The sequence below is a fragment of the Polistes fuscatus genome, unplaced genomic scaffold (assembly GCF_010416935.1).
Source record: "Polistes fuscatus isolate 324 unplaced genomic scaffold, CU_Pfus_HIC Scaffold23, whole genome shotgun sequence".
NCBI lineage: Eukaryota > Metazoa > Arthropoda > Insecta > Hymenoptera > Vespidae > Polistes > Polistes fuscatus.
This window is the reverse complement of record NW_025113100.1, coordinates 2017188-2037756: the sequence shown is the minus strand read 5'-3', so window position 1 is coordinate 2037756 and position 20569 is coordinate 2017188. Positions and strand designations below refer to the sequence as shown.

The following is a 20569-nucleotide window of genomic DNA, read 5'->3' as shown; positions in this document are numbered from 1 at the left end:
GTGTCCCGTAAGAGCTGCTATCCGCGCTATGTAACGTATTCTCGTAAGTAGAAAAAAGCGAACGTTACTATGGTATAATATTATTCATATACGGTATCTTTGTTATCAATATCAGGAGAAATACGAGAATGGAATGATAATATGTTACCGATTCGTTTTCGAGAGGCATAGAATTCCAGGCCGCAATTCACATTCTATCGATTACGCTCATTCACGACGATCGATCGAAACGATTTAACATCTCATTAGCATACCTAACGCGAGTACGTATCCCCTCCTAAGTTTCGATTTTGGCTTTTACTCTAATTCTAGGCCTGTAACGCTACTAACGAGCGCAGAGTCGCTTGCTAGTCCGCTATTAAGAATTATACGAATCGACAGGATTTCCTATCTCGCGAAACATTAATTAGCGATCATTTAACGAACGCGCCCGTTAATCACGCTAAAGGAATCCTTCGTTGAATATTAAAAATTCCAACATTATTTTTATTTTTACCTCGGTTAAAACGATCGGCGAGAATTTTCCAAAAAATACCGATTTAATTAAAACGCGTAAAACGGCAAAAGATATAAGGCGTATCTACTATATCAAAAATACTAAGAAAAATTATATAACTATGCTAATTTCAACGTGGTCGTAGAATTATTCCAACGATAACAACGGATGAATCCTTTTGGATATACCAACGTAAACGTATTTGAATGTATGCGGCATCGTATTTGTGAGGGTAGATTCTCCAACGTCTACTGATATTCGCCTATGGACATATACATCTTCCCACGTAGGTCAGATTATTGCTTAGGGTATGCCCCAAGGTCATATTGTCAAGAATTCAAGCGGATATCCCAAAAAGCTGCGAGAAACGTGACGAAATGTAATATATAATACTCGCGTAAAATAGATATAATTTTGTTTTATAATTTTGTCGCATTATACGCATATTTTTACTACTTGCATTCGTTTATATCTCTTTATGCTTATTTATTTTCTAATTTAGAAATTCGACACTACCGGTAAGAGAATCGTCGTTAAAAAGATGATGAAAAATTCGTTTGAAAACAAACTCCATTGGAAGAAACGATAACTCGCTAATTTACTTTCGATTAAAAAGTTTCTTTCATTTTATTAACAACAACTTACTTCGAGGAAAGAATACGTTCGTAAAAAGTTTGAAAGACTGTTAAAGAAAAGACAGATAGATACAGTTTGATATTACCAGTTTCAAGAAAGTTAATTATAACGACATTAAACATAAGAAACGGATTAAAAATAATAATATGGAATTATATCTCGACGAGAAAGAAGTAGGGAATTTAAGAACAGAAATAAGAAGAAAGAAGGAATACAACGGAGGAGAGAAAAATTAAAAAAAAAGATGGATAAAGAATGATATCGGAAGAGAGTGAGAGAGAGAGAGAGAGACAAAGGTTGGCACAGAGAAAGAGACGGAGGAGTTCGAGATACGTTTCCTTGAGCGTGTATAACTTTCTATGCAAATACCATAGTTCCAGGATCGATTTCACGTCCCAACGGAGTCCGTTGCAACATATAGATACGTACATATACATATACATGAATAGATCTGTAGTGGTCCACCTTCACCGCGCATTTCGCATTACGCTTCATTCCGCTCTCGTAGACGGAAACTCCTGGCGACATAAATTTCTACGAGAAAAGGACATTTTCGTGGACGAACGCGTAACGTTCATCACCGGTAATGGTTGCCTTTTGCTTCTCTTTTTACGGTTTATCGAATCAGTTCTTACTTTTAGCTGAGAAAACATTTTACGAGAGAGATAGTTCTGCCAAAATAAATTAATAAATGCATACATATATATATATGTATACGCATTAACGGTATATTATGAAATTGTATAAAAGTGCAACGAAATGTAAACACTTTTGCACGCTAAATCGTAGCTATAGGAGATTCGAAAGACTTACAAAGTTGAAAAGATCTTTTTCAACTTTTCAAATTTTCTCAATATTTCAAAAACAGCTGACTTCTTTAGTATAATACGTATACTTATATATATACACCTATCAGAAGAATACCGTGTAACGATCAATCTACGTTCATGAAAAATATCATTATCATCATCAATCACGAAAGAAATATCGAAAGAACAACTAAAAGTTTAAAATTGTAAAGAATCAGTCAAAATCAGATTAATTGACACTTAATAAAAATGCATTCGAAATTTTTATTCCAATTCTTCGGAAAGTTTTCATATCGAAAAGTATTGGAGAATTGATAGAGCCACAGCATTGACTCTTGAAACTTCAATAAAATAAATGACATTTATTCGAGAAGATCGCAAGAATCGCAAGAAAAGATAAATTATATACGCCGAGACAATGAGGTAGCAATGTGCACAGGGTACGGCATTTAAATCCAAACATTTTAATATCTCCGTTATTTATGATTTTATAGAAAAAATACTTCGAACAAAGTTATGTCATTTGAGAGAGGAAACACACGCAGCGGTGAGATAATTTTTTGATAAAGTCGTCTTTTTAAAAGATTTCGGTGTAATTTAATACATATACACGCGAACAAATGGAAACATATATTAAGCTTTTTAAATACATTGGTAAATGTAGATTTAGTTGTTTCGATAAAAATGCCCATCACCGTATACTTTTGCATGGTGCTTTATGGAAGGGCGTACGCATATATGTACATACGATAAGCACGCGATAAACGTACGATAAGCGTACGATAAGCGTACGATAAGCGTACTCTCCTCTTGTTCTTTCTCGCACGAATATATGTATACGTTCGCTTCAAATTGGCAATTTGCTGGCGAACGGTCGAAATAAAATGCGGCCTTTTGAAAAAAGCTCCGCTCTGAGTTGCGATGGATAGGAAATAGGAAGTAGGAAGTAGGAAAAAAGCGTTCCTTTGAATCAACGATAATTACGTACCTAGAGTTTTTCACAACGAAGGCATGTACTCGTTATCGCATCTCATGTTCGCTGTCGAAATTATAATTAGCTACTTTTAAATAAAAGACTTGTTATTTCATCAAATGTGAGCGTAGGTACTACCGATGAGACTGTATTGCCTTTAAAAAACTCTCCTTCCCTGGTTATTAATATAACGCATTCGAAATGAAGTATTGTCTATAAGAATAAATGCGCGAAATAATAATTATTTCGATCGAAATGATTTATGCGCAACGAAATCGCGATCGACGATGATCTCGAAAACGATTACGTCTATTATTCGTTTTAATCGCGACGATTAATCCTTCGTTGAATTACTTCGCTAAATATATTTCCCGTAGTTATCGATCCTTGATTGCATGACTTTTTTTTTTTTTTTAAAGCTTTCAGGCAAGAGTGTAACGTTGAAATTATCGTTGGCCATTTTAAAAGATGAAAGAATGAAATTTAGGCTAAAGGCCTAAACATGTCCCTAAGCCGTGTTCTGGCCGAGCAGGGCTCGCTACTAGGCCGTTTCACGACAAAAGAATCCGACCAGGAAAATGTAGGTCGGCGTAAGGTGAAAGACCGGACGTGCTCGCGAAAAGATCCCTCTCTGCCTCCTTCATTCTCTTTCTTTCTCTCTGTCTTTTTCTTTTTCTTTTTCTTTTCCTTACATAGAGAGAAAGCTCTGTCCCTTTTTCTGCCCCTTTCTGTAACTCGAGAACGCCAGTGGCGCTTATCTCAAGTACGAGAAGCTCCCGGGCCAGTGGAATATGTACGAAAAAATTATGAAAAATTCCCGGAATAATTTTAGGTGCGAACTCGCACGTTCCTCCCTACTATTTTTGCGTTTGTTTTGCCTACGGAAAATTTCCCGAAAAACTAATAATTATTGCTCGAGGAGCCGACTGATCGCGAACTTGGTAAATATGGTTCTCTATGGTCTTTTTATCGTACTAAATTTAAATAGGCAAACAAAATACAGAGCAAAACGATAAGAGAAAGAACATTAAATGAAAACGAAGCATAGCTATTAGCAAGATTTTTCGTTAACTCTCATATTTAGCTTGTCCTTTTAATTTCCTTCTTTATCTTCCGTACGATATGCATTTATTACCGGCGAGAATAATACGAAATAGTTTTTAACACGTTTGATTAGTTCGTTTCAAAGAGATTCTTTGTAGAATGCGCGCAAGAAAATATAACAGAAGTGTATCGGAATATGGCAAAGTGCTTACAACGGTGAATTTTTTAATTAAAAGTACACACGTTTTTTTTCAGTTTCATTTTCCTCTATTTTCGCGATCGAATATTTTCTATTATGAAAATATAAAAATCGATAGATAATCGATGAGTTAATCAATTCCTGACGCTGTATAATTGATAAAACGTCAATTCGGTAACGTTCTATGTGCACACGGTGTTTGAAAATTTACGTAACGTTGAAAGAGAAAAATCTATCCGCGATAAATAACGTTATCGTGTTACGCGCGCCTGCGAATTATATGTTTAATATTTGCTAGAGACTTTCCAATTTATTTCGGACGCTAACGTAACGTCAATTGAACGTTAAATATTTGAGTTAACGAATTCCCTACTCTTTTTATCATTTCTTTGATACATGATTTCGATCATAATCATCAAAATAATAATTATATTCAATGTAATGAATAGATGAAAAAGAAAGTTATGAAATAAGAAAGAATTTCATTGGTTTAATTTTTCTATCATACGTAAAACACATATTTTCTATATCTCAAATAAATGATTCTATATACAATAAATAACAGTTTATAACAAAATATATAATACTTTAACGAACGTTTCTCTAAAGTAATCAAATGAATAAAAGTTCATCCGAATAATGGACATCCTTTCTTAGAACTTTTTCTCTTTCTCTCTCTTTTCGTTTTGCAACTTTCCAAGCGAATTCTAAACGATGTTATTCGAACTGACACACCGTTGAGAATTAAGAACAAAGGATTATTTCTGAACAAAATTCCTCTATCTGTTCGCAAAGTTTACTCTCTCTCTCCCTCTTTCTTTCTTTCGATAACTTTTCTAAAGTTTCGATCGACCGAATGACTGAGTTCTTATTTGTGTCCAATTTTCAGCTCCGCTATCATTCTATTCGAATATTGTTTCTTAAGAATCTCATTATAATATCTAAACAACGTTGCGCACAAATAACAATTCATTTATTTATTCCGCTATACTTAAATATATATCGCGATAATTTTGTTTCAAACGATTCATCGAAATATCACTGATAAGTATAGAAGGTGTGCAAGATAAAATGCGTTGGATAAAAATTGAAGAGGATCGATTGTACAGTATTATTATGGTATAACGCGTTAATCATTTTTGTGAGTAGAATTGTAGATATTTGATGGTTAATTAAAAAATGTAGAGCAAAGATCTTACCCGAGAAATATATTTTGCGATACGCGAACGCTTTGATACTTAACAAATTTTTGATTTATACTTGAAATATTATTTTATTCACTCGAGCGAATCCCTCCAATTGTTATTTAAAGCAGTAGATAAAATATTTCGATTGAAAATTTAACCAAGTTCGAATTGGACGTTGCAACGTAGCGTTTGCGTGGTCCTTCATTTGAACGCAACCGGGGTCCCTCTCCTCCGCAACCAACCAACACACCCACACCTTCGTACGGGAGTGCCAACACTTCGGCGTTTATTCGCCAATGAGATTAGCGTTAATTGAATACTGGCAGAAGGGCAGCCTCCGTTCATCGTTTACCTTTGCTTAACGCGTGCTCCACGTATCTGTCCGTGCGAATCTACTACGAAGCAGGTCCTTCTCGAATCATCGACAACTTCCTCCGACATGTATCGATTTGTCCGCCAACGATCGACCAAACGATCAAATTCTACCGAACGTTCCGACGAAATGCGATTACACGTATTTTCTTTCCTTCTGTCCTTCTATGTTCCTTTATTTTTACAAGCCTGTTCCATGACATTTTTTTCTAACAATAAGAATTCTAATAATAGAACTAATATCTATTCTAACTAATAGAACGCTAAATGTGCCCGAAGAAAGGAGATGAAATGAAATGAAAGGAAAAAAGGATGTTAGCTAACTTTTTGGATGAGCATTTTCACGAGTATATGTTGTATTACGCGAAATGTATATTTGGACTCGTATATACAAATCAATCGTTTGAAATTCTATAGTTAATTGACATACATAGTTGAAAAATCGATTTGACGCGAATGACGATAGCGTTAGACTTTCTGTCGATCGATTAAAGAAACTAACCAGTGGGATGTAAGTACATATGTACTTTGAAGACCATCTCTAGTCAAAGTTAAACTCTCGTGGGAGCTCTTTCGAGATTCTTGTTCGTCACAAGGCGTTGAAATAGAGTGCAAAGATAACATCATGCCCGCGAGCATTATGATATGAACGAGCTGCTCGATCGTTGCGACGCGATACGATTCATACGCCATCGGAGCGGAAGAACCAAGTGGAAAGATTTATCTTCTCCAGACTTAGCTACAAACGTCTTCCACTGTCTCTTTCTTTCTCTCTATGTTTCTCTTCCTCCATCCTTCTCTCTTGACACCGACTAGCAAAATGATAACATGAGTTTTAACGCTTTTAAAACTGTTCTTACGAAATCACGCTCTCGTAAACATGGAAAACATCGATCAACACTATCATTAAATTGATTCAAACGTATTGTCTGGTAGGAATTATTTCTTAACGCACGCAATGAACGAGTTATATCAAATTAAAAATGTCGGTAGATGTTTAATCTCGTGAAAAATACAGCAAATGCGTTTATCAATTTTCACTTTCGGATTTTGGTAACTCGAGAACTTCTCGAAATAGGTTTTTCCTTGTCAGTAGAATGAAAGCAAAGAGGTATGGAGGGGTGTAAAGGAGTGTTAGAGAGATATCATCGTTGGGACGTTTCCTGAACGCCCTCGAAAATCACGGAGTCCGATGGTAATGTCCTGATACGACATCTAAGGCCACCAGACGACACGCTAGATATCCGTAGTATCTCCTCGGATGTTGACTAGACATTCTGGGAAAGATGAAGGGGAGGAAAGGGAGATTGCTCACCACATGGCAGCCTAAAAGCGGCAAGTGTCTCGACGGTATTTCTCCTGCTTACAGAGACGTACGAATTTATCTGACAGCGGTTACGGCTAAGTCCGGAAAAATTTGACTGACGTGACTTATTGGTTTGAAAAAGAAAATAAAATAAAAGAATGATTTATTAAAGACACCAAAAATCTCAATCCTATAGAAATATCGAGGGGTGATCGAACATTCGTTATTTCGTTTACGAAATGAAAATACAGCAAGAGACTTTGCTTGAATACAAAATGAAGTATTCTTATTTGTTTTATCGTTGCGAAGAAATAAGAATCGATGAAAGGTAGTAACGTTTTATTTGGCATACATATGTAGAAACGAGGATAGAAGTAAGTTTCCTCTATAAAAACATTCTTATCGATGGGTCATTGAAACGCGAGTTCGAAGTCGGCCAAAGCCGCCGCGTTTGCTCACTTCCTCGAGTGCTGATAGAAAAGATACGATCCAGCCGTAACGTCGTTGATCTTTTCGAGGTTACGACGGCTCTCGATAATAAGAGAAGCACATGGACTCGATCTCGAGAGAAATCCAATCGCTTTACTAGTAGGAGGGTCGGAGAGAGAATCGAGTTTGGAGTAGCACGGACAATGATTGCCACCTCCACTTTGCTTCCCAGGCCCCTTCCTTCCTTTTTCTCAACTATTGCGATCACCCCTTGAAACACCTCACGGGGTGCGAGGACTCGAGCCAAGATTGGTTCGAGAGTAAAAACGATTTCGTGGCTAAGCCACGTATATCGACGAGATAATACAAAGCTCGATTCGCGATATAAAAGAACATTACATTTTCTTTCTCCGTTTCTTCCTATATTCCTCTGTCTAGTTTTATTTTACTCTCAACTTACAAACATTGAATTTTCTATTAGCTCCCGCTCGAATTTCGATCGCCATGCGATTAGAATGATCGATTAAAATGATTATGCAACGACGTGCATAAACATAGATAGACGAAACATTTCTAATTCTTTTCAATAATCACAAATGCGCGGATAACTCTTTGAAATGAAATGAATTCGAAAAAGTATCCGCAAAGTTCTGCTTGTAAATTGGAATTCATCTGCAGCAAAATCGTTTTTCTTGTCCAACGCTGCTGCCCACTTACATTTCCCTTTTTTTTTTTTTCTATTTGATTTGGATGTTCCATTTGGTTAATGGTATTTCTGGCGCGCGCGTACACGCACGCGAAATAGAAACAAGGCAAAAACCGAAAGGAAAGAAAATGGCGAAATTCGGTCGCGCGAAGTGCTTTTGTATAACGCGGCTTAATTCAATCAGCAAGCGAACAACGAGACGAACCACGCAGGTTCGCGCCGATAGGAGCCGGATCGTTCAAATATTGATAAATCGAATTATGAAACTTATTCGACGTATCCGTGGCTCGTATAGTCGATAAACTGTTCCCTCTACGACGAAAGAGAATAACGATTGGTCGCACGAGCTTTTGCTCTAATGAATATCGTCGAGTTCGAAATCCGTTTTCCCATTAAACGTTGGTTGCGTCTTTTAAAAATTCATTACGCAAATTAATCGGCTCGATTCACTAGTAATTAGTGATTTTACTTTACGAATGATCGCAAGTTAAAGGTGATATTACGTCGTATTAATGATTACACGATTATTCGTCCGACTACGCAAAGGAATTCAATATTCTCTTGGAATTAAATACATTGCAAATATTTGTAGATTATAGATATACAACCATAAATAATATGATATTTGAAGTAATCACGAGAAAGTTCGTGTCGAAAATTACGTTTGACGTAACTTAATTGTTACGCGTGAATTAAACTTTCATTATGAAAATCCTAAAGAAACGTGACAGAAAGTAATATGTTAAAAAATGTATTTACATCAATTTATGTAGAGTCCCGTTGAATGATTGAAATGTCGACAAATTTCAAATTGAATGTCCTCGTTGTCTTCCAGTTGTCCGATCGATATTTCACAGCTCGTGTGACCTCATAAAAGTACGTGGAAAGATCGATGGTCGGTACGCCGTATTCGCGGACGATTATTGCACAAATAATAACGTCGAAAAAATGGTCCTTCGTGCGGAACGAGAGCAAGAAATAAAGAGAGAGAGAGAGAGAGAGAGGGAGAGAGAGCGCGAAAATGACAGAAAGCTGCCAAGATATATGACCGGAAAGGATAAGAGGATAATATTTTATTCCTCGTTATATCTTTTTAAATTAAATACCTTCAGCGTTTTTATTAAAATACCAAGAGATTAATTATGAGCATTAAATTTATTATGAATTTTCGATGCAGAAGGATTTCGCGATTTCGCGAAACAATACGCGATCAAAAAATTAATCGTCGAATTCAATGAACAAAAAAAATTCTTGGTAAACAAAACTGTTAAATATAATATTATTCGAAGTTATAAAATTGTAATGAGATTTCATTCATTGCAATATAATGATTACAAAGCTGACTTTAGAAAAGTATAGAAAATAATATGGACCAACGAAATACAATATATTCGATTTACCCATAAATCTATGTTCGATATATAAACGCGTAACGTTCCTGACGTAATTGTCCAAGCAAAATTGACGTTCGACGAGAGAACATCGACTGACGATTAAAATACTGTACGTACGCATGTATGTGTGTATTTATCAATGAAATTGTTAAACGAATTAAAATCATTTCTATATCGAAATATCAAAGCTCCGGTATAGTTATCGTATTAAGCTCATTATTTTCTTAAACCAACAACCTCGCGTATTAAACGAGAAAGTTATAATCGTGATTCCCGCGGTGACATCTAATCCCTTCATTATAATATACGCAACGTTATTAGAAACTAATTATATGAAACACATCACATAGAGATATATCGTCGGTCAACGAAACATAAATTTCGTCCTGCGTGAATACGAAATCTAAATTTTAGAGTATTAAATATCGAATGCGATTCTAGGTTTGTTAACGAACAAATCCTATGAAGGTAATGACTCGCTAAAATAGCATAACACACGTATATACGTAGTTAGATACATGCGTAGACCCATTCACGAAATTACCTTTTGACTCTTTAATGTATGTATAATATTATAAATATATATGTAGTATATGTATATATCTTGGCATAATACGCGAATAAATGAAAATTTAAATTTTCATTTGCAACTAACGAAAAGCAATATGATCTGTCAATTCGTAGAAATTTGATCAAAGAAATTTATTCGATTTTACCTTCCACTTATTTCAGATCATTTTAAAAGCACAAAAATATTCCGAATTATCGTTAGTTTGTTTTCTCTAGACTTTCTCACTCAAGTACACTCTCTCTCTCTCTTTTTCTCTATTTCTTTCTCATTTTCTAAATCAAGTGTACAGTTATCGAGGAAAATGTATCAAGATCGTATATATTTTTTCGAAAGAATCAAATTTATCTATAAAATTGGTTACGGTTCAATGTTTTTTATATCTTCCTACGTAGATTCTAAGGCAAATCTCGAAGAAAAGAGATCTCGCGAAATGGTAAAAACGCCATGTTTCTTCGGTAAAGTATACATCCACTCGATAGTCACAGATATCGTCCTAGCCGTATAAATTTAAGAGATCGCCCTTTCATTCACACACGTTCTGAATGGGGTGGAACGTCGGAAGATCCGTACTGAGGATTGGACAACTCCAAAGGCGCAAGTTTTGATGAAATACGTTTCCTCCAAGTAGAAAAGCAAAGTAGAAAGTCTCCTTGAACGCGGCCACGAATAACGACCGAATATAGGCCGCGCGTAAAGGAAAAATCATTAAAAAATATTCCACGTTTATCTAATAATCTAATTATAAATTTTTCGGTTTAAGACAAAAAAAAGGAGAAGACAATTTTTTGAAAATCCCACAAGCATCGTATAAACTAATATTATTTGAAATTTATTTTTGTACGTAGAATCAGCAGATTCCAAGTTATATCTACTTCTAGCTATAAAACACCCTATATATGTATATATCTATAGCTCTTTTCTCGACTTCGTTTTTCCATAATCATAGTTCGAGCAACTTTATTCTCTCCCGTTGCCACTAACATCGTCGCCTACTTCTGCTCCTGTCACCTATTTTTCGATGGATATTACTTCCCTCGTGATTCGTTCCAAAGCACCCAATTCCTTGGAGATATGTTGGATGCGTGTTCGATTATGTTTTCGATCATATTATAGAGAATTTGTAAAGTCACTTTGAAGCATATAATCAGACGAAGAAACCTCAAAGATATCTAAAACATCATCGTTTTTTCATGAAATATTGAAGAAGGAAACGAGACAAGTCCTATATACTTGATACGATAGTAACTGATAAATACTATCATAGATCAGGCGCGTACTGCACATTTTGTAAAAATAAAAATATATTACGATCTAGGACATTTGAATTTCCTAACTAAATAAATGAACCCCTGTGTAAGTATTATTAGAGTGATCTGATTTCTAATAATTTGATAGTAATCGTAATAATTAACTCGTATGAATAAGCAATCATTAAGGTAACATTCGGATATTCGATGATAACATCGTTAGAACGCACATCGATTTTCCATTTTGATTGCTCACGGTAGAACGGCCGAGGTAGTTTGGTGTCCAAGCAACGTCGAGGTCACCGACTACGATATCTTGGACGCGTTTACGTTTCATAATTTCCGATGTGTGAACTCGATATCGATTTCCTTTAGCAGAACTAACCCAGACCTTTACGATACTCTCGTTTTATCGCGCTACGACTGCGTTACGTTCGTTGCGTTACGCTCATTCTCTCGCTTGTTCCTTTTCTTTCAGTTGCCTTCCGTTGATTCAGTTTTTACACTTTCAACAGCAACGGCAAAAGCGTGTCGTGCCGACTTGATGGAAAAACTTTGCGAGTCTGATTGAAAAAGAAAAAGAAAGAGAAAATTAGTTTAGCAATTCAAACGACAATGTTGAAAAGTAAAGTCGCGTTGCACGTTTTGGCGAAAATTCTGACCGTAATAAAAACAAATTCCGACCACGTCTCGAGTACTCGTCACTTTTAAATACTAATCTTGTACGCAATAGTCATCGATTACACCGATGAGGAGCCGTAATGCGTTCTTGAGAAGCTAACGACACGCGATCTACCATGATAAAGTCATATCTTCGTTAATCGAACTATTAAAGATAGACGTTGAAGATATTGCAATTTCGCGTTTACTCTGGTCCGATGTATTACGCGAATCGATCGAAAGCCGTGCTTTCATTAAATTATAATTAAAAGCGACAGTAACTGTTCTCTTCGTAAAATTCAATTTCCATCAGGTTGTAGCCCATAAGACGGTTATTATTCTAAATTATTCCCAGAGTTGTGTTCATTAACAGCCGGTGTATCCAAATTTTTCTCGGAATTAACATAAATGCGCGCGTAAATCATGTGCCGACATAACGCACCGATGTCTACGCGATCACGTACCTATGCGCAAATTTTCTTGCTGATTTATGCAAATTATTGGTACGTCCGAGGTTAACATACCACGCGCCGCATGATCGCGAAACGTTTCTACGTAATATCCACAGTCGTACAGGCGTACGCGCGTGTATAGAATAGAAGGATTTCATTAGCATTCACGATTAATTTTCAATAACGTTGTCTGGTTACTAGCAGATGAAATAATATGCTAGAAATAATAACGGTGTGCGAGTAAACTAACGAGAAATTTATTCCTTCAAATGAAATAAATGTTACGTTTTCGAGAATTTCTATACAAGTCAATTTATTATAGAATGCAGAATTTATAACAAAATATATTAAATAGTTCACTCATTATATAACATTTTATAGCACTTGTTAATTAAAAATGTAACTACGATTTGAGTCAAAATGCTACATCGAAAGGAACGCTTTAAATCATTCTTTTAAAACTAATCTTCGCGCAGTTATAAATAGACAAAAGTAAATGAAATATGTATTGGAGGAATTATAATTCGGTTGAATGCGTGGGGAAAAAAAGGGAGAGTAGAGTAGCGAAGGTCATGGGAAGATCAGGTGTTAGGTCTCACTTTTATGACACGAAAATCAGTTTCCACGCGGACTCGTTGAAAGTTTTAGCGGAAACGAGCCCCGACGGTCATATCCATCACTGTCGGCGGCCTCGTTGCATTAAGCATAGACGACACAGAACGATAAATTCCGAACATTTTCTTTCGCATCTCCCATAAATCATAATTTGCGAGTCGTGGTTGTTTAATTCCACCGCGAGTTGAAACAACCAAGTATGGTTAACATGGAAAGAAAAAGAAACGAATAAAGATAACGAAGAAACGAAGAAAAATGAAAAAATCTCACCTGGAAGATAATAGCGAAAGTCCTTTGAGAAATGTTCTCCTAATTTAAAACTCACGAGATAAGAAAATCACTCGTCTCGTCTTGTAACCCCCATCATTATTACGACCGGTATCACAACCACCAGGATCACTACCACTACAACCAACAGCAACGACGACGGCACTGAACGGAATTTTGATAACACTCGCGAACATTCACAGCTCGACTTTTACACATCCAACGACGAGAAAATATAACAGTCAAGATACGCGTTCACCGTCCTATCGTATGTAAAATCCGTAACGGTAGCAACCTCTCGAGTCTCTTCGTGATGTCTCCAAAGAAAATCCTCGTTCATAACCCGACAAATTCGATACTAAGCTAGTCGATCGCGAAAAACTACAGAACTGGAAAAGAAAAGACGTTCAAGGTTTCTCTAATCATTTTACTTTCGTCCGATCCTTCGCTTTATACACGAGAAAGGCTTTTCTTCTCTCTAATAGAAAGAGAAAGAGAGAGAGAGAGAGAGAGAGAGAGAGAGAGAGAAAGAGAAAGAGAGAAAAGGAAGGAGTGATCGGGCTCTCCTCGATAGTTTATCAACACACACGTGACGACACGAGCTAGAACACACAGGAGAGCACACCTAAGATCTCTGCACGAACGAAAAGCACGCACGAAAAGCACGCACGAAAACACGCGATTAACGGAGATTGAAAGAAACGTAAGATATGAGATACGCGTAAGATCTTACGGAGCAGATACGCGCGTGTACGTGTCTAATATACAACGGTGTATACAGAATGAATGACCGAATGAGTAAATAGACAGAGACAGACGAAGATAACGTGAGCGAGAACGAGTGGATGAGAGAGTGTGTGTGAAAGAGAGAGAGAGAGAGAGAGAGAAAGAGAGAGAGCGAGTATGACTGACTGGCTGTAAAATAGAATGAGAGAGAAGAGAGAGAGAGAGAGAGAGAGAGTGAGAGAGGAGGGAGGACCAAGAAAGGAGCGGCACAAGCGAGCCCGAACGGCGCCTCGAAGCTTGCGAGACGAACTACGGCACCGGAATGAAAAGCTCCGCAAGCTCTCGCGCAGCCCGACGCCAGAGACTCCACTGGCCACCCCCGTTCGACAACGCCATCCCACCCCCGTCCCTTTCTCCACCTATCGTGCCGAGCGCGCCACGGTCGATTCTGCGGCTTACACTTCGGCCGGCGTGCGTGTTCGCTGGACCAGGGATGCTGCGAGAATTCTGACGAGATACGTGATACGTACGCTGGAAACGATGCTCGATGCGAAAACTTCGAGCCTCCGCATGACGAGATTACTTTCGTCGCGTTATACGTGTGCACACCTAAATACATACGCTCTCGTTTCCTTTGATTATTTTCTATTCTCTGTTTTTCTCCGCACCCCACCCTACTCGTGCCACCCTACTCGTACCACCCCACTCTTTATTCACATTTTTCCTTCTTTTACTCTAGTTAACGTGATTTCTTTTTGTTTTGTTTCTTTCTCGTTAGTATCGTATACCTATGTTCGCGAGATCGAGAAGGAATTTTTATTTTGTTTCTTTTACTTTCTTTTTGAATTTTTTCATTTTTCCTTTTTTCTTTTTGAGGAGAAGTAGCGAAGTGGAAGTTTTTCCAGAGGAGAATATAAATAAAAGCGGAAAGTATGTACGAGGTGAAAAGATGAAATCGATTTTAGCCGGCAGGCGTATATCCACTGGACCGGTGATGTTGCGAGACGGAGATGTTCTTATCGATAGAGGGCAGTGCATCGTACTCAAGCCTTTTACACTTTCGTTCCAAGTTTCTTACGTTTAAAGGTACCTACTTCAATCTACCGATAAAAAGTGCAAATTTCTCGACATGAGTTTGTCGTTTCTTTAATAAATATAGCTATCTATCGTATTATTTTGAGATTGATTTTATTAGTTTTTAGATTTAAAGAACGAATCACCAAAATACATTTTGTCGAGTAAAAAATGAAATTTGTCACTTCACTTGGAGGGAAATTTTCTCGTTAATTAATGAACAACAAAGATGTTTGAATATTTAAACTCTTGGTCCCTTGTATAGACATATATATTTATATATCTCCTATATGTACACGTACTCGTATGATAAGCGTTTACAGTACACTTGCGTACGGGTCTCAATATAACGTCGTACATAGGCGAAGCACGTTCTTCTTCAATGGATTTTCTAGGGAAGTACGTATAGAAAACACGCTCTACGTACCAAAGATAAAATAAAACGAAAGAATTGATAGTAGAAAAAGCAGCGATACTTTTAACTTAAAATCACTCTTTTATATAAACGAAAATGTAAATGTCTATAGAAATAAAACCTATTATAGTTATATAAAGTGAAAATAGAAATGACTTATTATGAATCTTTCCGATCGTCGGTTATGATTGCAATGAGGAGAAAGAAAAAAGAAAAAAAAAAGACAAAAATTTCCGGTAATTTTTAGCGAGATTTCTCTTTACTTTTTTCCCTTTCTCTCTCTCTCTCTCTCTCTCTCTTGAATATTCAACAAAAGAGATGAGAGAATATCGAGCACAGGAGAAGTCTGACAAAATCACGGAGCGTTCATCTCGGATTAAAGCAATCGTCTCAGATTAAAGTCGAGTATTCCTCAAAACCATCCTCTCACTTTCTCGAAATTGCAAGGTTACTATTCTGAAATACGCTACCGACATCATCAATGCGCTCTTGTCTTTCTTGGAACTTGATCTGCAAGAATCTGTGAGTCTTTCTGAAAGAAAATGGATGTAAAGGGAAGAAAGAATGAGTACTTTTGTAGGAGATATCACATTCGTGTTTTATAGTTTAATAAGACGTTCTACGTAGCCTAGAAACTTTCCCCTTTCCAACGATAAGTAATAAATAGTTATCAAAATCTTTTTCAAATACTTCCGAGTAATATGAAATATGGAACATAAATAATGAACCATATAATGAAATCACTTTTAGTTCGTCTCAAGGTTTATGTAAAACGACAAAATATCTGACTATTTGTTCCAGCTAGGATAGTATACGATTTGCCGTATATAAATAATTATTAATCAGGTCGAATCGCATTAATTGTGTCTACATATTTTGATAGTAACTTTAATAATCTTTAGAAAAAAGATTATGAAGTATTGCGAATGAATGATGAATAACAGAGGAACAACGTTGTACAAGATGACAAAAATGGTGTCGTTGATGACACGTTGACGCACCCTGCTTCGAGCTTAACCCGGTCTCCAAAAGCCAGAGTCTGCAAGCTTCAAGGTTTACTCTCCTCGTTCACCGCGCAGACTCTGCGAGATCCCGCGGAGAAAAGGATAGAGGATATCGATTCAGTTCTACCAACGGAAGGGATTTTTTTTTACTAACTTTGACTCGATCCTAGACGAGGTTGACTCGACTAACAATGAGATGTGATTTTTCTTCTCTCTTCATTTTCTTTTTTTGGCGTTTTATACGCCTATTAGCATCAATCAAAATATCTACATATAAAAATACAAATAATTAAATACATTCGCATTTATTTTTGAGAAGACAAGATATCGAAGAAAAAAAGTGAACTCGTAACATTTTATTTTCAAAAAAGTAAGTCGTATACATTCCAAGTTGACGTTACGAAGAATGAAGTTACTCGAGCTACTCCGGCCGCTGAAAATTGAAGTGTCTCTGAAGAGGTTTACGACCGACTACTAATGGCTGGACCAATTTCGGCAGATGTTTTCGGTAGCTCTTTACATCGAGGCTTCGCGGCTAAATATGCTACTAAATGAGAGCTTTTATCCCTCTGTTACTACTACTGTTTGAACTTGGTTTTTTCTCGATCGCGAATTTGAAAACACTTGCTGAATCTACGTATGCGTAAACACATATGTACGCGCACGAATCAAAGCTATCGCGACCCTTGAGAATGACTCTATATAGTAATATTTTATTTTATATGATACGTTATCATCGAATGTTCCAAACATTTGCTAAATTTCCTACCTATAATTAATGACAAACGAGAATAATCTCAAATAGCAACTATTAGAAATACATATGTATGCATTTTCGTGATTAAGTTTTCAACGATTTAAACAAAATCATCCCTATATTATTCATAATCGATTTCGGTTATTGTCGAAATATCTATTCATTACCATGAGACCTGATTATGAAAATACATATGATTGAGTAATCGAAAATGATTTGTAACGATTTAATAATGATCGAACTTAAAAAAACGAACATTGCAAATTTAGAAAGATCTTTTCGTTGATTTTGAAAACTATTAAACTTTGGGTAGAATAATTTTGGAAGTTTTTTACTGAAAATGTTTCCACCTGTTGTTCGGCACTTCGCAATTCTCCTAATTCAAAAAACACGTAGTCGAGATTTGGTGCTTGTGCTTTACAGAAGAAACAAAAATTAGAGCTTCTTTTTGCTCGTTTTGTTTGATCCTTTTTTACATAGATTCTCTCCTTTTCCGTATCTCTCTCTCTTTCTCTTTTCCCTTGACGTTGAAATTGTTCGATTGACGTCGGGAAATATTCGGAACGTTTTTTCTCTCCTTGTAGCTTTTAGTAACGTTCCCCCACGAGGGAATCTCGTATACGTGCGCTTTCACAGAGTGCTTCATTCGCCATAATTCAGCGAACCGAAACGGACCAAACGAAGCAGACTGGACGATATACTCGTCTGAATACGTGCTTCGCCAAACGTCCTCTTTCTAGATTTCATTGTCATCCTAGAAAGCTTGAAATTCGACGGTATGTCCGAAGTATTTCATTCTTTCCACCGCGTATACCGATTATTTCCTTTTTTTATCATAATTATTATCGATATCGATTGATTCATTTTGATTCTTTTGAAAATTTCAAAAAAGTTTAACTCGATTCTTTCCTTTTTTTCTTGTTTTTTTCCTGTTGACGTAACCTCGTAGCTTTTGATTTGGCCGTACATAGCATGTAATAAATGTTTCTTTGATGTCTTGACTCGTAACACGCGAAGGAAAGACAATGCTTCTTAAAAGTCGTACCAATGGAAAATCCGGTAAGCGCAAAGTCACTCGGTCTTGCGTGCATCGTTTCTATCATTGTTCGAAAGGTAGGTCAAAGGGAATTGACTAACGGTTACTTTCGCACGTTCGACCTTTTAACGTGCGGTCCAACGGGGAATAGGAAACTCCTGAATTGTCCTAAAGTGCTTTGGCACGGTTTAGCGAGAATCAGGCCCGTAACAGCTGTTGAACGGATTTATTCTTCCTGTCGTGTCGTATCGTCCATTGAATTATTGAATCGGATAGCACTTCTCGCGAAGCGATTAAGTGACACCTAACAATACAATCACGTGTATTCTTTTTTATTTCGCTCGTGTAACTAAAATCATCTGCGTTTTTCGGATCAAAAATCATTTACTAAATGTATTCCTTCAAAACAAGTATTTGATTCTATGATATCATTTCATTTCTACGCCAATTAATGAGAAATATTTCATAACTATTTAAATGACAATTTATGTAGGTATCAACTTTACGAATTGAAAACATTTAATAAAGAAACCACGAGCTTGGCTTTAAGCAATGAGTACATCTTTGTCGTTGAAAGTAATTATTCTCTAGCATTTGGAATTTCCGATACTACAACTTGAGGGATAAAATCAGTAACGGATTCAAAAACTGCGGTGGAAAAGAAAAACAAACCGGATGAGATTTTTCCCAATACTTTGCGATCCGTCTTATAGCAAACCCGAAGACAAATAAGAAGTACAAGCCTAGTCGAGGTCGTTTTCTAGTGCATACGCATACGCGCGCAGCTTCGTTCCATGCACGGTACGTTCGTGCTACTTCAGAAAACCTTTCGATGCGACCTATTTCCTACGAGGCGTGGTCTTCAAACGGGCTTAACGTAGAAAAAAAGGAAAGTGAGATGAACGAAGTACAAGACAAGGTAGAAAGAGAAAGAGAGAACAAATTAGGAAAGGAGCAAGAAATGAAGCTGTGCTTTTCGCTAATCATTTCTAATTAAATGACGATTACTCTTGTTTATGTCATTAATCTGAAAGTAAAATGAAATATAATAAACATATAAGAAACCACTAATCCTTATCATAATTAGATGAGTAAAAAAAAATATCCACAAAAAATCTGTGAAAAAAAAAATAACTCGTGGGCAAACAATACGAGAAATGCAAACATTTTAAGACGAGAGATTATTTATTTTTATTGAGAGAGAGCGAGAACGAAAAGAAAAAAAAAGAAATCTACATCGTTAAGAGTCAAAGTCTCGCGTGTATCTATTTCCTCGTAACGTGTTAAACGTGTAGAAAGATATTCGAACGCGTACTTTTCCAAACGCTGGCACACGTATCTGAAAACATGGGCGCCAGGTTGGAGCCGAAGATATGAATTTTAGGCGTCGTGCCAATCTTACAGATAGCCATGTCTTTTTCTACATTTCTACGTTAAAACCTTTCGGCCGTGGACTTCTTTTTGACGCGAGAATACGCCTGTCAACGGCGCCGTTAAGCGTTCGCACTTCAAATCTCTTCGAAAAATAATTCGATGAAAAATAAACTTCCTTTTACGTCTGATTCGTTCTTTTTTGAATTCTGTACAAACCTAATGTATTTAAGTTAAAATGATTTATCATTATTCAAATAAAAGTAATATTAATGTTCAAAATTATTTTAAAATAGTTATTACATTCAAGTAATTGAATTATTTGCACTGTGACATTTCGAAAAGCTTATTTATTTTTATTAATTAGGTATTATGCTTTTTTAATTACAAGTTAACTGTAAATGCAATGCAGGAATTTGAAATAACATTAATATAAAATCATATTTAACTTTTTGTTTTCTACGCGCACCTTTTATACCTATGGACTTTAAATCGATTCGTTTATTAATTCGTAACTAGTTTTTGCGTGTGAATATGGGTTTCGCTTAAAATCAAGCAAATTTATCAACATTTATCGGTGCTCGGTAGCCTTCCAGCGGATTAATTTACGTGAAACGAATCTAAATTCAGTAATCTCCGATAAATATAATTTTCAAAAAGAACAACGATATAAAATATAAGATGAGTTGTAATAGATGATACAATCGAGTAGATAACATACTCTATTGCCTGTACAAACATAAGTCGGAAATATCGAATATTTCTTTTTATATGGGATTCATGCTAAAACTCAAGTAAAAACATTTTTTGATCGTTTTTCATG

At 36.3% G+C, this 20569-nt stretch overlaps 1 protein-coding gene across 10 annotated transcripts in view; it reads right to left on the bottom strand.

Moving 5' to 3' along the window:
- Positions 1-14450, bottom strand: part of LOC122518188 (neuroligin-4, X-linked-like) — a 170143-nt gene extending 155693 nt beyond the window's left edge. For 5 of the 10 annotated variants that reach the window (XM_043636934.1, XM_043636931.1, XM_043636935.1 and 2 more), the window contains exon 1: positions 13367-14450. The gene's annotated coding sequence lies outside the window, so the exon portion shown is untranslated. Of the gene's footprint in view, positions 1-8916; positions 8997-13366 lie in introns of those variants that run through there. The other 5 variants (XM_043636936.1, XM_043636937.1, XM_043636939.1 and 2 more) reach the window with 5 other exon arrangements.
- Between the last annotated feature and the right edge of the window lie 6119 nt (positions 14451-20569).